Source organism: Leucoraja erinacea, chromosome 1 (genome assembly GCF_028641065.1).
Source record: "Leucoraja erinacea ecotype New England chromosome 1, Leri_hhj_1, whole genome shotgun sequence".
NCBI classification, from domain to species: domain Eukaryota; kingdom Metazoa; phylum Chordata; class Chondrichthyes; order Rajiformes; family Rajidae; genus Leucoraja; species Leucoraja erinaceus.
In genome coordinates this window covers 104320751-104345341 of record NC_073377.1, presented here as the reverse complement: position 1 = coordinate 104345341, position 24591 = coordinate 104320751, and the positions used below count along the sequence as shown (strand labels likewise).

General features: G+C 41.4%; 1 long non-coding RNA gene across 1 annotated transcript; it reads right to left on the bottom strand.

The window, feature by feature from the left end:
• Positions 1–5905: 5905 nt before the first annotated feature.
• On the bottom strand, positions 5906–23593 carry LOC129700236 (uncharacterized). Its single transcript, XR_008723999.1, has 3 exons — positions 21345–23593; positions 7516–7609; positions 5906–6542 (listed from the first exon to the last, which is right to left on the bottom strand). It is a non-coding gene; the product is annotated as an uncharacterized LOC129700236 (long non-coding RNA).
• Positions 23594–24591: the final 998 nt, after the last annotated feature.

Here is a 24591-nt window from a genome sequence, read left to right as displayed (position 1 = left end):
GTATCCCGTACCTGCCTTCTCTCCATACCCTCTGATCCCCTTAGCCACAAGGGCCACATCTCCCTCTTAAATATAGCCAAGAAGTGGCGGAAACTTGTCGAACGCCATTACTGAGTTCCAGAGATTCATCACAGTTCTGCCTTCATCAAAAAATGTTCTTCTCATCTCAGATTTTTAAAGGATTTCCCCTACAAAATCCTTAAGACTGTGACCCCTTGTCCTGGCCTGTATCCCCTAACCTCGGGAACAATCGCCTATATGCATCTAGCCTGTCCAACCCTTCCTGCATCTAGCCTGTATCATCAGCAAACTTGCTAATCTTGCCCTGTATGTTCTCATCCAAAACATTGATGTAAATGACAAACAGTAACGGGCCCAGCACTGAACCCTGAGGCACACCACTAGTCACAGGTCTCCAGTCTGAGAAGCAACCTTCCACCATTACCCTCTGCTTCCTTCCATGGAGCCAATTTGCTATCCATTCAGCTATCTCTCCTTGGGTCCCATGTGATCTAACCTTCCAGAGCAGCCTATCATGCGGAACCTTGTCGAATGCCATTACTGAAGTCCATGTACACAACATCTACAGTTCTGCCTTCATCAACCTTTTTGGTAACGTCTTCAAAGAAATCAGTTGCTAAGCTCACCGGCCTATAGTTCCCAGCATTTTCCCTGCAGCCCTTCTTGAAAAGAGGTACAACATTAGCCACCCTCCAATCTTCTGGCACCTCTCCTGTATTTAAGGACAACTCATAAATTTCAACCAGGACTCCCGCAATTTTCTCTCTAATTTCCCACAATGTCCTTGGATATATCAGATCAGGCCCTGGAAATTTGTCTACCTTCAAACACAACAGTACCTTCAGTATCCTCTTCGACAGTAACCCCGACTGCTCTCAAGACACTTCCAGTAACCGCTCCAAAAGACTTTGGTGCCTTTGAGAGGGGGGCGGGGGGGGGTTTAAAACGCAATTTTCTCTAGGGTATTGAAATCGAGGTTGTTCAGCCTGCATAGTTGCTGATGAAAAATCGCTGCGAGGTTCGTTCGCTGCAGCTATTTTTAAACTAAATTGGGTTATTTAATTGTTATAGTGGATTAAAAATCATCCTCTAAAGCTGCGAACGCCGACAACGGGATGGATCTCATGTAGGGGACAAGGCAAGGTAGGTTGTTTATTTTTACATTAAAAAGTGCTTCTTCAGATCCCTTTATACAAAATTTTATGTTGCGAGTAGCTGACTTGGGGTCCCATTCAATCCCGCAGTATCTTTCATGCCAAGGTGGGCTTCAAATCTACTGCAATGCAATGTTCCAAACCATCGCGTTCCAGAAAATCCCACTCGCAAGCTGATTTAAATGGCCATTAATTTACAGCAATTGAACACTAAATTCCTTCCATTTGGCCTATAAATTAATGTCAATGAGATTTAAAAATCATTTTTTATTGTGAATTCTTGTGTAAATGTTCTTTGGACACTTAGGCTATTTAAAAATTGGATATTTAAGAAATGGATAGATGTTTAGATATAGTAATTGAATTTTGGAATTAGCTACAATTGGGTAACTAACTAATTATATGCTTTAATTTCAGGTCATCCATAAGATTGTTTAATATTTGTTTCAGAATGCTTCAATCTATAAGAACTGAAAATGTCTTTCAATTCTCTTAATTTTTAATAAAGGTATGGGCTTTTGACTGTTCTTGATCACAGCTTTTGTGTTAAGTCAATGGAAAATCAATAGGGAACAAGATACTAATTTCCGAGTATGAAAATGGCCATTTAATACTGAAGATATGAAAAGTGAATTAGGTGTCAAATTAAACTTATTTTTATGCTTTATCTGATGGGATAAATTGCAGACTTGATTTTCTAAAATCTCAAAATTTTGTAACATTGCTACAAGAGGGCCTGAACATCTGTAATAGCAACCGCGGAGGGTTCAAGGCCCCGACCATGGGTGAACAAAGGAGGAAGATGATTGAACATTATTGCCTTCCATCACAGTGAAGAATGCTGATTCCACTGTGGTGGATGTCTATGTTAAATTCTATTGTGTATTGTGTTCTTTTTACGTATGGCTGTATTGTAACTCAAATATCACTGTACCTTAATTGATGCATGTGACAATAAATGTGAACTTGAGGAGAAATGCTCATTTAGGACCTTGCCCATCTCCTGTGGCTCCACACAGAGGTGACTGCTTTGATTCCTGAAAGGTCCCACTCTCTTTCTAGTTACCCTTTTCAGGTTCAGGAACAGCTTTTTCCCAACAGCCAAGCAAGCATGAATTTCATCGTCCTATCTGGGACATATGACAATAAAATACTCTTGACTCTTGAGTACACTTTCAGTTCACTTTTAAAACCATCTCACTTGGCCGATGCTCCTTTTCCATCTAATAACCTGCTCCAGTCAACTTGAGTGAGACCTTTTCTCATACCCTCAAAGTTGGCCTGACTCCAGTTGAGCATTTTATCACGTGGATCCTCTCCGTCACTATCCATAACTATCTTAAACCTAATCGAACTATGGTTACCGGTCCCAAAAGGCTCCTCCTCGCGCACTTCATTAACTTGCCCTTCCCAATTTCCCAATACTAGATCCAGCGTTGCCCTCTCACATGTGGGGGCCTCCACATTCTGCTTAAGAAAACTCTCCTGAACAATTTTGAGGAATTGTACCCCATCTGAACCCTTCACGCTATGATTTTCCCAGTCTATATTGGGAAAGTTAAAATCCCCTACTACAACAACCCTATTTGACCTGCAGCTGTCTGCAATCTCCCGGCACATTTGTTCTTCTAATTCCCGTTGACTATTCGGGGGTCTGTAGTACACCCCCAACAAAATGATCATCAATTTCTTGTTCCTCAGCGCCACCCATATAGCCTCACTAGACAAACTGTCCATAATGTCACTTCTGATCACAGCCGTGACATCCTCCTTAAACAACAATGCAACACCCCCCACCCCCCTCCTCTTTATCCCCTCACACCTGCCTCTCCTGAAGCTCCTGTACCCAGAACATTGATCTGCCAGTCCTGGCCCTCCCTTAACCAGGTTTCAGTTATGGCTACAACTTCCCAGTCGCTCGTACCTATCTATGCCCTAAGCTCATCTGCCTCACCCATCAGGCCCCTTGCATTAAAATACGTGGAGTTTAAACCAACCCTCCTTCCTCGCTCTCCACCTTTCACCTGCCTATTCTGTCCACTAACCTTTCCCACACCACCCTCCATACCATCTTCTAGCCTCTCACATGCCTCTGTCCTGCACGAGATCCCACCCCCCTGCCAATCTAGTTTAAACCCTCCCATGTATCATTAGCAAACCTTCCCGCTAGGATGTTCCTCCCCCTCCAGAGAAGGTGCAACCCGTTCCTTTTAAACATGTCACTCCTGCCCCAGAAGAAATCCCAATTATCCAGAAATCTGAATCCCCACCCCCTGCACCAACCACACATTCATTTCCCCTATCTTCCTATTCTTACCTTCACTAGCACGAGGTACTGGAAACAATCCTGAGATGTGCAGTCATAAGATCATAAGATCATAAGATAAGTGATAGAAGCAGAATTTGGTCTTTCGGCACATCAAGTCTATCATGGCTGATCTATCACTCCCTCCTCACCCCATTCTCATGCCTTCTCCTCATAACCTCTGACACCCGTACTAATCAAGAATCTATCTATCTCTGCCTTAAATATATTCACGGACTTGGCCTCCACAGCCTTCTGTGGCAAAGAATTCCACAGGTTCACCACCCTCTGACTAAATGTGCTATATAAATAAAATTGATTGATTGATTGATGAAGAAATTCCTCGACATCTCCTTCCTAAACGAATGTCCTTTAATTCTGAGGCTATGACCTCTAGTCCTAGACTCTCCTACTGATGGAAAAAATCCTCTCCACACCAACTCTATGCAAGCCTTTCACCATTCTGTATGTTTCAACGAGGTCCACCCTCATTCTTCTCAACTCCAGCGAGTACAGGCCCAGTGTCATCAAATGCTCACCATATGTTAACCTACACATTCCTGGGATCATTCTTGTAAACTCTGCCAACTCTGTTTTATGATGATGGATAAACACAAGTGTGAACTAGGTTGTAAAAATAACTTGGTGGAGTAGTCAGTAATTTGATGACCATGGTGCACATGCAGAATGTGGTCTGTACGTACTTCCACCACTTCACACCTAGTCGGTTGTATCAGCCTGTTCACTGGAGTCTTTTCTCTCCGTCCCTGAATAGTGATGTTTTGCCTCACTCCATATCAGCAAATTCTCCTATTGATAAGCCCATCACTCCTCTTTCACTGCTAACTAGAGATGATGACTGCACATTCAACCACATTATCCTGATGTGGCTGAACCTATGTTCCACTGCTCAGTCTGGAGCGCCTTTCATAAACAATTTTACTTCCACTCCTTACACCTCTCATGCACCTCATCAGTCCCACTGCCCCCTCCCCCCACCCTCCAACTCATTACTGCTTTCAAGATCCCAGGAAAGATCTCCCACCTCATCTGTGTTTCCTCCACTCTTTTGTGTACTATTACTTTATTTAATACAACATTCAAAAAGTCCTCTGACCGCTCTTTTCATTAATAAAGGTCATGATGAGGTCCATTTGCAAACTTATTATTTGATCAACAATCATCTCTCATGTACATTTCTTGTGTCGTCATCAGTTTTGCAAGTCGTTTCATTGCTAACTTCATCCACAAAGGTTAATCAGGAGACAAGATGACCTTTAGTAGGTCTCATCGTCACCAAAATCTAATTTACATCTTATTGTCCCAAGTGTGCTGACATTTCAAGATGTCTCAAGACGCATATGTGCATACAAAATGCTTGGTTTGTCCTAATACTTAGTTTGGCATTCACAAAGTCATTATTTTCAAGAGCAAAAGCAATTTAAGAAAGCAAATATCATTGCTGAATATTTGTGGTGTATTTGAAATCTAGAAAAAACAACTGGAATTGCTAGAGCAACCTTGCTCTGCATTGAATGTTCAATGTCACAGTAGTTAGCATTTTTGCAAGAAGGGATTAGACTTCAAAAAGAAAACAATATCCAATTCACACAATACATGTAAAATATATTACCTGGGTATAATGTTTAAACACCGTTCATAACAGAAAAGTTGGAATATTTTCAAACTTCAGCTTGATCCATAGGAAATTTCCACGGTTATATTTTCACATTTTTACTGGGCACACATTGTTGTCCTAGTTCTATATAATAAGAAAAAATTGAAACAAGAAGCTCAACTACTGCACGCAGTGAGTAGTTTGTTATTGTTTTTGCAATTTGCATTTATTAAAAATAATATTTCAAAAAAGAACTGCATGGTATCTACATTTGCCTCATACCAATTGAATTTGTAGGAATAGAATAAATGAACAGCAAAAATGAAAGTGATATTGTGTGCTTTGTTGGATAATGTGTTATATCTGAGAGTTATGCCTTTCAGTAAATAAAGCAGAAAAGGCTGGAGATATTCACAAGTCAGATAGCATCTGTGAAAGAGAAACAAAGTTATTGTTTCAGGTCAATGATCTCATCTGAACCAGAAAATTAGAAAGCTAAAACAAATTTAAAGCTGCAGAGAAAGTTGGAGTGGCAGAGAGAGCAGAAAACAAATACCTGTGATAGGGTGAGATGGAATGTACTGAATGAAATATGTTGTTAAAGGATAGTGAATAAAAATAGGCAGATCTTTAGGCTGTGTAGTTAGAGTGAAAGATGATCTGAAAAGTGACAACTGACACTGGGCAGCACATTAGCACAGCTGGGTAAAGCTGCTGCCTGACAGCGCTAGCGACAGAGATTCCATCCTGACCTCGGCCACTTTGTCACCATTGCCCAGCCCTTTCCCTCTCCTTTTCACTAATTTGGTATTGCATTTCCCATCTGATATAGTTCTTAGTGTGAGATTTTTCTAAGTCAGAACATTTGAAGAATATTTGAAGAATGTTCTGCAGGTGACAAACTCTTGAATATCTTGTGCTTAAAACACCAAAACTTAATTTAATCAAAATGCTACTGTAATCATTTTTTGAAAGAATTTGCTACTTTTCCATGAAAGTTTTAACAAATTTGTTTGTAATCCTGATCTAATACTTCTTGTTGTTCAAAATTGTCATACGATGCCCTATCTACTTGTGTGATCACTTTCAGGGAGCTATGGACTTGCATCCAAGATCCCTCTATGCATCATTACTCAGAAAGGACCTGCAATTGACAGTATTCTTTGCTCTTACGTTACTTGACCTCCTAAGGTCCACCATCTCACAGTTCTCTTGATTAAACTCCATCAGCAATTTCCCCGCCCCCATTTTCACCTGATCAATATCCTGCTGTATCCATTGACAACCATCCTCACTATTCACAACTCTGCCAATTTGTGTTTTGTCTGCAAGATCTTACCCTCGAGTGACGTGACTTGGGAGGGGCTGCTGTTTCGCGCAGTTTTGCTTTCACACCACAGCTGTGTAGCTGACCACTGTTGTAGTCAGACGTGTTTGTGAGGACCTGTAAACCAAAGAGTTATTTCTGAAATACATAAGTTCACAAAAACTTGGTTGCTGCTCTAAACATCCGCCAAAGTGTGCAGCTTGCTTGGCTTCGATGGTCAGGGAATTTAAACATAAAAGCTAGGAAATCATGTTGCAGTTGTATGAAACTTTAGTTAGGCAACTGTGTCCAGTGCTGATTGGTTCATGATAGGAAAGATGTGGAGACTTTGGAAATGGCGTAGTAAGGTTCAATGGGGCGTTGCCTGTGTTAGTTATAGGGAGAGGTTGTGCAATTTAGTGTTTACTCTGGAATGTCAAAGGCTGAGGGGTAATGTAAAATGAATGAAGCAGGGACAGGTCATAGATAGGCATAGTCTTTTTCTCAGCATGAGAAATATCAAATACCAGAGGACATAAGTTTAAGTTGTGATGGTGAACGTTTACAGGAGAATTACAAGGCAATGTAGTAAGTGCCTGGAATGTGATGCTTGGGGCAGTGGTAGAAGCAGATATGATAGCAATGTTTAAGAAGGCATTTAGACAGACGCATGACTAGGCAGGGTATTAGAGGTAAAGTTTTTACAACCTGATTCCTTTCCTCAACTTGTTTCTCATAAAACAATTTTCAGTATTACAGAGGCAGGAAGGAGAAAAGGTAGCCAATCCACTTTCATGATGTGGGGTGGCAGATCGGGATTGTTGAGGCCAGAGACTCAGGTGACTGTAGGTGTGAAGGCAGCATAGAGATGTGAGGGTTGAGGGGTTGATGAGGGAGGGATAACTCACCCAGGAAGCAGATATGTAGGATGAAAGTAAATTATTTACTCAATGGAAACAAAAACAAAAATTGCTAGACACTCAGTAGATCAGGCAGCATCTGTGGAAGGAATAACAGAGTTTTTGATGAAGGTTCTTCAAACTGAAACATTAACATCGTTTGCTCTAATGATGAGTGGTCACAGCATTAAAAAAAACGTATTTTTACTTACCTTGCAGAAATGCGATCCGAGTGCCATGCGGTTCCAGAGTACCCCCCTGATGAGTGAGATGCTTGGGAAAGAGGTATTCTTCATTTCTGTGCCCCTGTGATAAGGCAATCACATCAGGGTTACAAACGGTATTGATGCTGGTCTTGTCAAATTTTCCAATTCAAAACATAATGGTGCAGCTGGTAGAGCCACTGTATCACAGTGGCAGAGACCTGGGTTCAACCTCTGGTGCTGTTTGCGTGGAGGTTGCATATTCTCCCTGTGACTGTACGGCTTTCCCACTGGTGTTTGGTTTCCTCCCACATCCCCAAGACTTGCAGCTTTGTAGATTACTTCTCCCTCAATAAATTGACCCTAGTGTGTAGGGAGTGGATATAAGTGGGATAAGATAGAACTAGTGTGAATGGGTGATGGGTGGCTCAAACACGGTGGGCCAAAGGGCCTGTTTCCACAATGTAGCTCAAAAACTAAAGAAATGAATTAACCCGGAACAGGTCATTACCATGCTTGTCCCTGGGGAAAAAAAACATTCAGTAAATTGTAATTGTAATTAATTGCTATTGTAATTAATTTATTAGCCAAGTATGTAAAAACATACAAAGAATTTGATTTTCCATACAGTCATACCAAAAAAGCACCAAGACACACAACTACATAAATATTGATAACCCTGAGAAAACATGTCATCCAATAGAATTCCTAGGCACATGCTCTTTATCTTACTCTGTTGTAATCTTTGGAGTCTTCCCCAACTAACGATGGAGGCTAGACAATCAATCAGATGAACTTCCAGATTGACATTTATTGAAAACCTTATTTTATGGACTGAAAAATGCATAGAAATTAGTGTTTCTAGAGAAAATGTCCACTGCAACTTTGTAATCGTTTTATTTCCACATTAGACACAATCCTTTATGTTTAAATGTGGAAATGCAATATACACTTCATACTGAGGTTGGGGTCCTGTTTGGTTCACAACAGATTAAACATTTTGAAGTGTAGGAAGGAACTGCAGATGCTGATTTAAACCAAAGATAGACACAAAATGCTGGAGTAACTCAGTGGGTCAGGCAGCATCTCTGGAGAAAAGGAACAGGTGATGTTTTGGGTCAAGGCCCTTCTTCAGGCTGAGAGCCAGAGGAAAGGGTAACGAGAGATACAGAAGGTAAATGGAATACATGAAAGAAAGATATGCAAAAAGCAGCGGTGATCAAGAAAAGGTGGGGCCCACAATTGTCCATTGTTGGCTGTGGGCTAGATATACAGCCCACTATATACATGTGTTATGTGAAACTCAACATGTTGACAGTGAAACTAGTGCGGCAACTAGGGAGTGGGGGGATGGAGAGAGAGAGAGGATGCAAGGATTCTGGGTTGAAATATGATCATAGACCTGGAGAGCAGGAGGAATCACAGAGGGGGAGCAGCGAGAGAGGGTGTTGCAGAAGACTCGTCAGAGATTAGACAATAGACATTAGGTGCAGGAGTAGGCCATTCGGCCCTTCGAGCCAGCACCGCCATTCAATGTGATCATTGGCTGATCATCCCCAATCAGTACCCCGTACCTGCCTTCTCCCCATATCCCCTGACTCCGTTATTTTTGAAAGTTCTATCTACCTCTGTCTTGAAAGTATCCAGAGAACCGGCCTCCACCGCCCTCTGAGGCAGAGAATTCCACAGACTCACAACTCTCTGTGAGAAAAAGTGTTTCCTCATCTCCGTTTTAAATGGCTTAACCCTTATTCTTAAACTGTGGCCCCTGGTTCTGGACTGCCCCAACATCGGGAACATGTTTCCTGCCTCTAGCGTGTCCAAACCCTTAATAATCTGATATATTTCAATACGATCTCCGCTCATCCTTCTAAACTCCAGAGCACACAATACTTCAGGTGTGGTCTCACTAGGGCCCTATACAACTGCCGAAGGACCTCTTTGGTCCTTCTGTAGAAAGGACGGGAACTTCTTAAAGTAGGTATACCTTGGGGTGATTTTGCAATGGAGCAGACAAAATGTGTAGGAAGCATCTACTCACTTTTCCATTTGGTGATTTTCATTAAATGAATTGTTAAAAAGAGAGATTAGCAAAAAATCAAAACAACATCTGTTTCAGTCTGTGAAGAATTAAAATTGTTTGGACTTCTGCCACCAAAGTGAAAGAAACTGGCTTTAAAATTCTCATAGCTTGCCCACACATGGTGTGTTAGGACACAATACGTTCCACAATGCTCTTTGTACAAAGCCTCTCTGAATATTGCTTGGTGAGAGAGACAGGAGCCTGGGGATATGTTTTCAGTAACATGTATGAGAACAGTTAATGGGCTTTGAAATGTGTTTGTGGATATGGATGTTACTCGCATTTACTTGGCATTTTCTATTGCTCTGAAAGGTTATCTTAGGACGCCTTGTTGAGTGTCTGCAATTCTTGTGCTAATAGCTCTGCCGTTCTCAAGCACTGCCTTCTGAACATACTTCTCCTGGATCTCCTTTTGTACATTTTTCTCTCTATCGACATAATGCACCAAAGCCTCCAGTGTAAAACTCAAAATGCTGGAGGAATTTAACAGATTAGGCAACATCTGTGGAGGGAATGGACAGGCGATGTTTTGGGATGAGTTGAGTTCTGAACCGAAACGTCTCCTGTCCATTCCCTCCACAGGTGCTGTCAGACTGGCTGAGTTCCTTTGTGTTTTGCTGAAGATTCCAGTATCTGCAGTTCCAGAGTATTCTCTGACAATCTTGGTTCACTTCCTTGTGGTCAGCGATTCTTTGGTATTCCATGGTACAGATTCTGTTCGCAAAGTACCTGCTGCTCAATGAGGCCTTGAAGCTCCTGGAACAGTACTTTTTCCCTCCAGTCATTGCTGATTGCCTTTCAGAAGTGATACCAGCAATTACCTTGTTTAAGAAGGAACTGCAGATGCTGGTAAAATCGAAGGTAGCCAAAAATGCTGGAGAAACTCAGGGGGTGAGGCGGCATCTATGGAGCGCAGAAATAGGTGATGTTTCGGGTCGAGACCTTCTGAAACCCGAAACATCACCTATTTCTGCGATCCATAGATGCTGCCTCGCCCACTGAGTTTCTCCAGCATTTTTGTCTACCAGCAATTACATTATCACGTGGCATCAGCTGGAATAGTTAACAATAACTTTATGCTTCATAGAATATAGAACAGTACAGAAAATGCTTGAGTAACTCAGCAGGACAGGCAACATCTCTGGGTAGAAGGAATAGGTACGTTTCAGCTCGAGACCCTTCCTCAGACTGAGTCAGGGCAGAGGGAGTTACAGAGATAAGGATAAGAGATCAAAAGAGATGCAGACCAAGGAAAATGTAGAATAAACCATTGTTAGCTGGGAGAAGATGATCTGAAATATCATCCATTCCTTCTATCCAGAGATGCTGCCTGGCCCACTGAGTTACTCCAGCATTTTGTGTCTATCTTCGATATAAACAAGCATCTGCAGTTCCATCCTATACATAGAACAGTATTGTGCCAAACATGATGCCAAGATAATCTCTTATCTGCCTGCACATTATCCATATACCACCATTCCCTGCATATCCATAAGCCTATACCAAGTCTCTTAAATGTCACTGTCATATCTAACTCAACTCAGAAAGTCATTGCAGGTATTCGTCAACCTAACTGTGAAAAACTTCCCCTCACATCTCCTTTTAACTCTGCTCTTCTCACCTTAAAACTATGGCCTCTAACATTTGATTTTTTCATCCTGGGAAAAAGATTCTGACTGTCTACCCTATCTATGCCTCTCATAATTTTACATACTGTTTGCCTGCAACTTCTGGCATTCCAGAGAAAACAATCTAAGTCTGTCAAACTTCTCTCTATAGGTAATACCCCCTAATTTTTGCAGTTTTCGTTCCCTATTGTTTATTGTCACATGTACCGAGGTACAGTGAAAAGCTTTTTGTTGGGTGCTAACCAGTCAGTGGAAAGACAATATATGATTACAATCAATCCATTTACAGTGCATAGATACATGATAAGGGAATCAGAAATGTTGTTGTAGGAATACAGATTTAAGAGTGTGGAGCAATTGTAATGTGAGTTTGTAGATCTGCTTCTGTAGCTAGCACGCAAATAGTCCCCTGTGTTGGGCACCATCTTGGAATCCAGGTATCATTCTGATAAACCTCCTCTGCACCCTTTCCAAAGTCTTTAGATCCTTCATGTAATGGATCGACCAGAACTGCACACTATGCTCCAATTGCGGCTTAACCAAAGTCCTATAAAGCTTCATCATGACTTCTTGATTCTTACACTCAATGCCCTGACGAATGAAGGCAAACATAGAATATGCCTTTTTTTTATCACTTTATTTCCTTGTGTTGCACTTTCAGGGAGTTACGGTCTTGGATCCCAAGAACCCTCTGTGCATCAATGGTGTCAAAGGGCATATCATTAATTGTATAGTTCCCCTTATATTCCCCATGTATTATTCTATAACTCTAAGATAACAGTTATAATTGATACTACATGTTGGCAATTACTCTATCACTGAATGGTAAACTATACCTAGTTCCAAGATGTATTCCATTAGGCAGCTTTTTAAACTTTCTTTCACTCTGGGAATTACATTTCTGCGTTTCCTTAATCAATTTGTTATATAAACTTATTTTAACAACATTAATTCTTGATTGGTTGGAAGCGTGGGGTGGCAGAGATTTGACTGGTAGATGATGGCATTATCTCCTGAGACAAGTCCCCCTCCTGACTTTATCTTCCACATTGGTCCCACCCTCGGTGCTGCAGTTCTGGCTCTGCACAATAAATCAAACTGTCTAATATCTGCTGCTTCTTCGTACATCTCACTTTGCCCTACCTCTCTTACCTGCTGTTTGCCCAAGTGAAAAGAAAATTTCCAATGCCCAACATTCCCAATTTCTCCACCATGTCCTGTCGGCTCCCATGAGGATATGAGGGTATCTATTCTAGGACATCTGAGATGCCCTCTTTCTTTTGTAATCATAGTTCTCACCCTGCTATCCCAGATCTCCTCATCCGAATGTCCTCTGTGCCCCTAGTTCTGGTCTTATTCCTGCTCCCCCACAGACAGACTGTATCCACCACAGAGGCCAGACTATCGACTGCTATAAACCCATCCAGTCACCTATCACCACCCACACTGCCTCTTGCAAAAATGCCAGCCCTACTCTCGATGTTCCTGTCTCCACTGCATCAGGCCCCAAGATGTGTTCCAGGAATCATCTAAATTCCAAACCTCTTGCTTTAGCAAATGTGGTTTCTCCCCTGCTGTTTTTGATCGATCCCTCACCCATGTCTCCTGTGTTCTGTCATTCTGTTCTCACTCCCCCTCCCTCTAGACAACACAAGAGACACTCTTTCACCTTATCGGCCTCCACATCCATAAAAGCATAGAAAATAAGTGTAGTAGGCCATTTGGCCCTTTGAGCCAGCACTGTCGTTCAATATGATCATGGCTGATCATCCAAAATCAGTACCCCGTTCCTACTTTCTCCCCAAAGCCCTTGATTCCGTTAACCCTAAGAGTTAAGTCTAACTCTCTCTTGAACAGATCCAACACATCATTCTCTGACATTTCTGCCACTTTCAATTTGATCTCAGCACTAATCACATCTTCCTGGCGCCACCCCTTTCCACGTTCCTCAGAGACCACTCACTCCACAACGCCTTAGTTCACTCACTCCTTCCCACCCAAACGACCCCATTCCCAGGTACTTTCCCCTGCAACTGCAGGAGATGTAACACCTGTGCCCACACCTCCACTCTTATTGCCATTCAGGGTCCCCTGCAGCCCTTGCAAGTGAAACAGAGGTTCACCTACACGTTGTCTAAACACATCTACTGCATTTGGTGCTCCTGACATGGCCATCTCTACACTGGCAACATCAAGTTGCTTGGCAGAGCAGGCAACCGATTCACCAAGCACTTGCACTCGGTCTGCCAAGGCCTGCTGGATCTCCCAGTCGTTAACCATTTTAATTCCCCTTTGCATTCTCATGCTGACCTTTCCGTCCAGAGCCTCCTTCATTGCCAGAGTGAGACTACATACAAACTGGAGGAACAGCACCTCATATTCCATTTGGGTAACTTACAATCCAATGGTATGAACATTGAATTCTCCAACTTCAGATAAATGACTTCAGAAAAAAGTCCCCCTCTTTTTTCTCCCTCTTCTCATTCCTGTGCACCACTTGGATGTCCACCGATCTCTCTCCTGCCCCCTACTCCTGAACTCTATCGCCTTCCACCTACACCTCTTCTCTTCGTATTTCATAGCCTTTAGTCTCCTTTTCATCTCTAGTCTTTGTCCACCTAACTGCCAATTGACTTCCCTCAACAGAATCTATCTATCACTTGCCTGACTTTGTCCTGCCTCCACCACTCTTCCAGTTTTCTCCCCCCGCCACTCTTCCAGGTTTCTCCCCCCCAACTACAATCAACCTGATGAAAGGTCCTGACCCAAAACGCCACCTAAAACATTTTATCCAGAGATCTACTTGATGCACTGAGTTACTCCAGCACTTTGTGCTTTTTGCTCATGATTCCAGCATCTGTAGTTCCCTTTGAGTTTATCTCATTAGTTCCTCTTTCAGCTTCAGCAGTTTGTCACTTGAATATATTGTGTTTGTTCCCCTCTGAGTTCACTGTTAAATTTGTTGAACAGTGATGATGAGTTTACACCTACTCTCGCTTCCTCTCTTCTTCCAGTTGTTAATCCTTGACCCCATTGACCTTACCACATGTTTGACCACCTCTAATCACCTTCTCAGATGGCTCCTTTTTCTCCCCTGTCCCTTGTTCTGGGAAAGTCTGCCTTTCAAAATATGTAGGTACACAAAAAAGCTGGAGAAACTCAGCGGGTGCAGCAGAATCTATGGAGCGAAGGAAATAGGCAACGTTTCAGGGCCGAAACCCTTCTTCAGACTGAATTTCCAAAATATGTACCCGTGTACTTTGAAAATCTAACATGTACTTTGGTCCTCCATTTGCCACAGTAGTTTTGTAGCTTTATTTCCGGCCCCGCCATAGATGCCATTGTTCAATGAAAAAAAAAGCTTTCTCTGATCTTTATAAACTATTCAGATGTTGATCTTTATCTTCAAGATAAGCATACCAAATCAGATACAGTTTACAACTGGTTTACCCATTAACCATCTAATCTGATTGAACAATAAATTAGATCATGAACTTGCATGTACAAACTTGCTGTACCAGAAATGCAAAAACAACCCTTGAATCTTTTCTCTACTTAAACCTTCCCACATTCCCACATTCCCACTTGGTGTTTTCAACACCAAAGGAGCTCAAGGATTGCCATGATATAAGAATGACAACAATGCAATTAACTCCTATATTTTCTCCGCACTATCCCAGTGACTCAAATAACCAAGGCCTCCCTAGACCTAAGGATGAACCTCCACTTATTTGTCTCTGAGCTCCCCTCATCTTCTCTTCAAACTCATCTTCTCCCAAAAGCATATCTCCTGCTCCCTTCACCTTATTCCTAGTAAATCTTTGATCACTCGACTTTCCTTCCAGGCTCTATGTTAACGGATATAATTAAACTTTCTTTCCCCTTAAGTGTTCCCCCCTTCTCTGTCAGTTTCAATGTCTTCATAGAACCTTGACAAACAATGACCCATTTCCAAAATCCATCTCCATGGGATCTTCGTGTTTGATTCCCTCAAGCAGGTTTACATCTTTGCCTCCATTCATTCATTCACCTAAAGCTGTTGACTTACATTACAAATCAAAATTTGACATCGTCATATAAGGAAATATCAGGACAAATGGGAAAATACTTTTAAGGAGCATTTTATATGAGTAACAATGGGAATGGAATGGGGAATATAGGAAGTGAATTTCATAGTTTAAGATTTGGCTGCTGATTGCTTCCTGGTGAATGGTAGAGTACATAAATTTGGGGATAATCAAGAGGTCGGAATTGCTGACCATTATTTTATTCTTTGTAAAGGTAGAACATAGAATTCAGAACAGTGCAGCATAAGAATAGGCAATAATGTCTGCGCCAAACATGATGCCAAGACCAATTTCTACCTGTCTGTATATAATCAATATCCCTTCATTCCCTGCATATCAAAAAAAATGATCTTAAATGTCACTATTGCATCTGCCTCCATCACCAACCCCGGCAGCTCATTTTGGGTACACCACCCTCTGTGCGGGAAAAACTTGCCTCACACATCTTCTTTAAACTTTGCTCCTCTTTCCATAAAGCTGTACCTTCGAGTGTTTGATTTTCCATCCAAAAAGGCTCTGATTGCCTACCATATCTATGCCTCTCATAATTTCACTGTACTTCTATCAGGCCTCCTCTCAACCTTTTGCATTCCAAAGAAAACAATCCAAGTCTGTCCATCTCACCTTCCAGCTGATACCCCTAAACCAGGCATAATTTGGATAACCTCTTCTGCACCTTTTCCAGAGCCTCCACATCCTTCCAGTATTGGGGCGACCAGAATTGCATACGATACACCACATGTGGGCTAACCATAGTCCTATAAAGCTGCATCATGACTTCTTGATTCTTATAGTCAATGCCCCAATCAATGAATCATACCATATTCCTTCTTAAACACTCTATATGTGAGGCTACTTTTAGGGAGTTATGGACTTGGACCCCAAGATTCCTCTGTACATCGATGATGTTAAGGGTTTTACTATTAATTGTAATTGTAATTAATTCCGCCTTACATTCATCCTCCCAAGGCACCTCACACTTGCTTGGGTTAAACTCTATCTGCCATTTGCCCTTCCACCACAACCCACTGTCTTCTATCAGTAAGCCAGTTATGAATCCATATGACCAAGGCACTTAAAATCCCGTGCACCATAGTTTTCTTGATCAGCCTACCACTGGGAACTTCATTACTTGAGTTACTAAAATCCATGTAGACGACATCCACCACCTTACCTTCATCGATCACCGTCGTCACCTCAAAAAACTCAATGTTTGTAAAACAGGAGCATCCGGATACAAACCCACACTAACTATCCTTAATTAACCCATTCTCCTCCAAATGGAAGTAAATCTTATCATGAAAATTATCTCTAATAACTTCCCATAATCCTTGGATTCTCTCTACTTCCTACCTTAAACAAAGAAACAACATTAACTACTCTCCAGTCCTTTAGAACTTCACCAGTGGCTGGAGAAGATGGAAAGATCTTCGCCAAAGCTTCTGCAATCTCCTCTCTTGTCCCTCTCCGTATCCTGGCATAGATCCCATTAGGCCCTGGGGATTTATCTTTCTTAATGCTCTTCAAGTGCCAACCCCCTCTCCTCTTCATTTTAAACTGCCCTTGCAGATAGGTATTCTGCACTTCTACACTGTCCTCCATGTCTTTCTCCTTGGTGTAAACAAATGCAAAGTACTTGTTTAGTACCCCGCTCGATCCTCTGATTCCAAGTACAAGTTCCCATCCTTCTTTCTCCTGTTTACTCTCTCATTTTAATGCAGGGATAAAAAGCCTTGCGTTTTTCTTCAATCAGACTTGCAGATTACATTATGTGGCTTTATTTGTTCCTTTTAATGCCTGCTAGGTTTCCTTTCTCCTTTCCACCTTGCTTTATATTCCTCAATGTCCTTCTCTCATTTCATCTTCTTAAAATGTGCATGTATTTCATTTTCTTTTTGACTAAATTTACAACATCTTTGGTCAGCCAAGGCTTCTTTTCTTTGCCAACCTTATCCATCCTCCTTACTTATCTTCCTAAACCAAACTGCCTTGTTCTGATTAGCACTGTCCCAATTAATCGTGTTTGATGGCCAATTATTTCTCCCAGTTAAGCATTTCCTCAGCTTTAACATTCTCGTGGAGACAAGAACCTGCAAATGCTGGAATCTGGAGCAACAGGCCTTAAAATACTCATTTTGGTTTACAAAAACCTTTGTATAGCAATGTTACAAAATTTTGAGATTTAAAAAATCAAGTCTGCAATTTATCCCATCAGATAAAGCATAAAAATAAGTTTAATTTGACACCTAATTCATTTTGATATCTTCAGTATTAAAACAGTTATGGCCATTTACATACTCGGAAATTAGCATCTTGTTCCTATTGCTTTTCCATTGCTTAAAACAAAAGCTGTGGTCGAGGACAGTCAAAAGCCCATAACTTTCTTAAAAATTAAGATAAATGAATGAAATTTTCAGTTATTATAGATTGAAGCATTCTGAAACAAATATAAAACACCTTATTTGGATGACCTGAAATTAAAGCATATAATTAGTTAATTACCTAATTGTAGTTAATTACAAAATTGACCGTTGTGACGGAAATAGTAATAAAGTAATATAGAATAGTAATAAAAATTAGTTATAGTAACAAATAATATATTAATGATCTCGACGAGGGAATTGAATGCAACATCTCCAAGTTTGCGGATGACACAAAGCTGGGGGGGCTGTGTTAGCTATGAGGAGGATACTACGATGCTGCAAGGTAACTTGGATAGGTTGGGTGAGTGGGCAAATGCATGGCAGATGCAGTATAATGTGGATAAATGTGAGGTTATTCACTTTGGTGGCAAAAACAGGAAAGTAGACTATTATCTGAATGGCGGCCGATTAGGAAAAGGGGAGATGCATCGAGACCTGAGTGTCATGGCACACCTGTCATTGGAAGTAGGCATGCAGGTGCAGCAGGCAGTGAAGAAAGCAAATGGTATGTTAGCATTCATAGCAAAAGGATTTGAGTATAGGAGCAGGGAGGTTCTACTGCAGTTGTACAGGGTCTTGGTGAGACCACATCTGGAGTATTGTGTACAGTTTTGGTCTCCTAATCTGAGGAAAGACATTCTTGCCATATGGAAGGTTCACCAGACTGATTCCTGGGATGTCAGGACTTTCATATGAAGAAAGACTGGATAGACTCGGTTTGTACTCACTAGAATTTAGAAGATTGAGGGGGGTCTCATGGAAACTTACAAAATTCTTAAGGGGTTGGACAGGCTAGATGCAGGAACATTGTTCCCGATGTTGGGGAAGTCCAGAACAAGGGATCACAGTTTAAGGATAAGGGGGAAGTCCGAGATGAGGAAAGCTTTTTTCACACAGAGAGTGGTGAATCTCTAGAATTCTCTGCCGCAGATGGTAGTTGAGGCCAGTTCATTGGCTATATTTAAGAGGGAGTTAGATGTGGCCCTCGTGGAGAGAAGGAAGGTACAAGATACTGAGTTGGATGATCAGCCATGATCATATTGAATGGTGGTGCAGGCTCGAAGAGCCGAATGGCCTACTCCTGCACCTATTTTCTATGTTTCTATGTTTCTAAACACCCAGTGTCTTGAAAATTCAAAAATGTGATATTCTCAAGATCAGAACTTTAATATTATTGTATTATATGCTGTAAATCCGTAACACATAGGTAAATAAATCACAATTTCTAGCAATAGACCAAGTCTTTATGGAGTAGATCAGTTGCTAGCTGGTAAATTGGCATTTCATAATCAGTAGCATCATCATACTCCTCAGATTGTAACCAATAAGCAACTCTGTACACCTTGTTTTTCCTCAACGTTTCAATTTTTGCATTGTAAACTACACGTTTTTGCTCTTCAAACCACGCATGACATGCCTTTCTGCCCATTACTTTCCCATTAAGAATGTCCGCGGTCTCGGTGGCGCAGCGGTAGAGTTGCTACCTGACAGCGAATGCAGCGCTGGAGACCCGGGTGCTGCGGGTGCTGTCTGTACGGAGTTTGTCCCCACGCGATCCAGGCCTTTCACTATTCAGTACATTTTACTGCATTTCGTTGTCTCTGTACTGTACACTGACAATGACAATTAAAGTTGAATCTGAATCTAAATCTGAATCTGTAGATTCCATTTCTTAAGAAAACGATTTTTTTTTTAAATAGCCTAAGTATCCAAATAACAAACTAATCCCATTCACACAAGAATTCACAATATAACATTATTTTTAAATCTCACTGTCACGAATTTAAGGCAGATGGAAGGAATTTAATGTTTAATTCCCATAAATTAATCTAGAAACATCCACTCAATATAATCAAAATTATTATTTTTTGCACAACACATGGGACTAAAACTGATATTTAGTATAAAAATATTGACTATGGGTAGACAATAACACAAAATATAGACAATATAGATGCTCTTATGACAAAATCCTTTCTTCTCCCCCCCACCCCCCAGCAGTCTGAAGAAGGGTTTTGGCCCGAAGTGTTGCCTATTTCCTTTGCTCCATAGATGCTGCTGCACCCGCTGAGTTTCTCCAGCATTTTTGTGTACCTGCTCTTATGACATGATTGTCCAAAAAAAAGAGCATTTAAATCATCTTGCGAGTGGGTTTTTCTGGAACGGAATCGATTGGAACGTAGCATTTGCGGTGAATTTGAACTCCATATCGGCAGGAAAAACACTGCCGGTTCGTATGGGGCCCAAATCACATTTTCACAACGTAAAATTAGATTAAAGCCATCCCAAGAAGCAAGATTATATGTAAAACTAGACTAAGTGGGACCCATTGGGTCCCATGCTCACACGGGAGGGTTGGTCCCCCGACGCAATATTCCACCTCTCCACCTATTCCAATGTTGGTGGCCAGTGGGGGGGGATCTGGAGCGCTGGTATGGGTGTTGTGAGCTGAAGGGATTGGTCTCCAGAGGGCTAGTATGGACATTGTGGGCCAAATGGATTCTTGGGGTGGCAGCTCAGTCCATCAAGCATGATGTGCTGGCAGCTCACTCACGGCTATTCCTTGAAATTCCATTTCAAGCAGGGTGCAAGGCCACCAACTTCAAATCCATTTTCCTACCATTTCAAGCAGGGAGCAAAGCCACCAAATTCAAGTGCAGTTTCTTACCACTTCGAGCAGGGTGCAAGGCCACCAAATTCAGGTTAAGTGTCCTAGCATTTCAAGCAGGGTGCAAGGCCACCGAATTCAAGTGCAGTTTCCTACCACTTCAAGCTGGGTGCAAGGCCACTGAATTATAGTACAGTTTCCAATCACTTCAAGCAGGGTGCAAGGCCACCAAATTCAAGTGCAGTTTCTTACCATTTCAAGCAGGGTGAAACCACCATAAAACCACCATAAAAAACCACAAAAACACCAAAATTGCAAAATTGCAGCATGGCACCCCCCCCCCCCCCCCCCCCCCCCCCCCCCCCCCACTGCGAAGAGCCAGAATGTCCTGTCCTGCCTTGCGAGTGCATTGTGACGTCATTCAGATTTTTTTTTTGCTGAAAGTCGGTGAGTTTGGGCTGTTTTTTAATTTTCAAGGATCAATAACTTCGGGAATATAGGTGGAAATGCAACAGGTAGATGTTTATCACCTCCATGGGAAAAGATAAGTAGAATGTGTGAAAATAGGAAGGCTGTGGCCTAGCGTTTGGAAGAAAATAGAAATTAACCAGATTGTGCCCAGATGTCACACAGACACACACATATACATACACACAAACAAGAGAAGAGTTTTAGTAATATAGATAGATAGATTAGATAGAGAAGATAAAAATCATGAAGAGTTTTGATAAACCACTCCCAGTAGTCGAAAGTTCAATATCCAAAGAACATACATTTGCAATAAAGGCAAAAGAACCAAAGGCAAAAGGTCAAAAACTATTCATGTAAAGATTTGTTAAGATCTGGAATATAATATTTGAAAAACAGTGGAAGGAGACTTCATAACGTCTTTAAAAAAGTTAAATTAATTATTACAGTGAAAGCACATTAAGGGGCAGAGAGAAACAACATGGACATATGAGACAGAAAAGAGGACAGGGAACAGGATTGGTCAAAGATCGACACAAAAACTGGAGTAACTCAACTGACCTGCTGAGTTACTCCAGCTTTTTGTGTCTGGCTTCCGTGCATGCCAACATCTGCAGTTCCTTCCGACACAATAGGATTGGTCAGATTGTTCTGAGACCTGTCTTCGATTAGATTCTGAATTCCTTTTAAATTGTAAGAGAAAATAAGAAATAGTCCACTAATTCCGGAAAGGCTGGACTTTCTCCCACCTCACATGCCCTGATGCACTGAGAGTTGGGTAAAAGGATTTTTAATTCCCAGTAGTAAGGGAGAGAACATGGGAGTGAATGTCCTTCCCAGACGGAGTCCTGGAATGCAGCTGTGGGGGACTGAGAACAGTGCAAACTATGGAACAAAACCTTCACAGAAGGAGAGATAAACTTGCAGCAAAGATTTGGATGTGGTACAGGGAAGTTTATAGCTTGGCACAGTTGGTTGTGTGCGTGCCTATTATCTGAGGTTGGTATGACAATAATCTGTGCTTATCTCTTTTTCCCAGGTCCAGTGTTTTAACCTTGATCATTAGAAGTACGCAAAGGATCAAATTCAAAAGGTTATGCAGATAATTAAGTAAGATATTTACTTTAAACAGATAAAAGATTCGCCATATTCCATTTTTCAAACTTTTGAAGCTATGCACTGTTTGAATAAATATTTCCAGATGACACTCTCTCAGTATCAAAGTGAATCCTTCTGCAAACAGCAAAGAGAGATCAAAGATCACTGCAATTATAACCACGCATGCTTTCTTGCGAACTCTTTGTACCATTACTGAAGTTGACCTTTACTCTAAAGTTCTCAGCTTTCACTCCCTTTCATCCACTTTAAACTAGTGGATGTCCCTTACCACAGATGCTAAACCCTGATTGATTTAAATCCACCACAAAACATCATGCACGCTGAATGATTTATTGTATTTTATTGAGGAGAATCCTGATACAAAACTGCATAATGCAGTGAGTTAGTGACGTCATCCCAGGTGTAAAGGATTTAGAAAAGTGCTATTTCACAACAACATTTGCAAACGCAGCCTGGCGCAATGCTACATTATATGGCTACATATCAACCAAATAAATCACTGTAATACAATACCCTATCTGCAAAGCTGATGGCTTTGCAAAATCAGTGGAGATAATGTCAACATGATATAAATCCTCCACCAACCTTCACTGGAATTGGAGATGCAAACAATAGGTTCAAAAACACAGACCAAATCAAACAAAAATTAGAAATGAATTAGTTTTATGCAGTTCATTACATTTTAACTAGTTACAAATAAGAAGATTGAGCTATACCTCTCAGTCAGACATATTTAACATTTTATGTGATTGCACGTTAATTTATAATTGAAAATGCAACATGCAAGATTAAATAGTATAAGCTAGTCTTAGCTCACTTGATAGCTATGGTTGAATAAATATGACCTAGAAATGTGGTTGTGAAGAACCTTTTGTTTATTAACCTTGACTGAAAATCAGTTTGTTCCAGTGTGAAATGTGATAATGACTATTTTTGAATTGTTTTATGTCACTACAAAACTTTGAACAGATGTTTCCCAGCGAATCACGCCTGCACGGGTGACATGTTTCTGGCACTGTATACACACCTAATGACGTCAATACTCATGCTAAGCTGTTTTTCATTGTTTCGTGGTGAAATTCAGCCAATTCCTTTCCAAATCTCTCTTGTTACTGGTCACTCAGAAGGAGGGAGGAAGAATGAATCAACTATGGCTAACCAAAGAGGTTTGGAGGCTACTGAGTTGAAGGAGTAAACATATGATGTGGCAAAAGTTAATGTTATTGCCAAGGATTGAGTGAAATGTAGAATCCAGTAAAAAAAAAAGGAAAATTATCATGAAGTCAAAAATGAATTAGGAGGACAAACGAACAAACAAAAATAGAAAAAAATGACACTTAACAGAAGGTGCACGAGGTAATGGTGAAGGTTAATGATATGCTAACTTTTATTTCAAGGGAGTTAGAACATTGTAGTTGGAGACTCCATTGTGAGAGGTACGGACAGGGGTTTCTGCAGCAACAGACGGGATTTGAGGATGGTGTGCTGCCTTCCTGTTGCCAGGATCCTGGATGTCACGGACAGAGTGCAGAAAATCCTCAAAGGCAAAGATGAACAGCCGGAAGAGGTAGTGCATGTCGGCACAAACGATGTCGGAAAGAAGCGGATGAATATTCTGCAGCGTGACTTTAGAGAGCTCGGGAAAATGCTGAAAAGCAGGACCTCCAGGGTGGTTATTTCCGGTTTGCTTCCAATTCCTCGTACTGGCGAGAGCAGGAACAGGGAGATGCGGGACCTGAATGTGTGGCTGAGGAACTGGTGCACGGGGCAGGGATTTAGATTCTTTGATCACTGGGATCTGTTTTGGAGTAAGGGGGGAACGGATTGCATCTTAACAGGTGGGGGAACCAGCATTCTGGCAGGCAGGTTTGCCACTGCTACACAGGTGGTTTTAAACTGAATAAGGGGGGTGGGGTGTCAAATGGGATAGTCGAGGATGGAGTTAAAGGAAAAGAGAGTAAAGGAATAGTTAATGACCCCGGAATAAACGGGAAAAGAAGCTCACAAAGGGATAGGTGAGTATGGTCAAGTGTAATAGGGATTGATGTGAAAGGTGAGATGCATAAGGAATTAAAAGTATTATATATGAATGCGCGAAGTATAAGAAGTAAAGTAGATGAGCTTGAGGCTCAGTTAGAGGTTGGTAGATATGACATTGTGGGGATTACTGAGACGTGGCTGCAGGTGGATCGGGCCTGGGAACTTAATATTCAGGGTTATACATCCTATAGAAAGGACAGGTAGGTGGGCAGGGGACGGGGGTAGCTCTTCTGGTGAGGAATGGAATTCAGTCCCTTGTGATGGAAGACATAGGGGGTGATGAGTCACCGTGGATTGAGTTGGGGGAATTGTAAAGGCAAGAAGACACTAATTGGTGTTATTTACAGACCCCCAAATAGTAGCCTGGATGTAGGGTGTAAGTTGCAGCAGGAGTTAAAACATGTAACAAAGGTAATGCTACTATGGTGATGGGGGATTTTAATATGCAGGTAGACTGGGAAAATCAGGTTGGTTCAGGACCCCAAAATAGAGAGTTTGTAGAATGCCTCCGGGATGGATTCTTAGAGCAGCTTGTAGTGGAGCCGACCAGAGAAAAGGCAATTCTGGGTTTAGTGTTGTCCAATGAACCAGATATGATAAGAGAACTCAAGGTAAAGGAACCGCTTGGAGGTAGTGATCATAATATGAT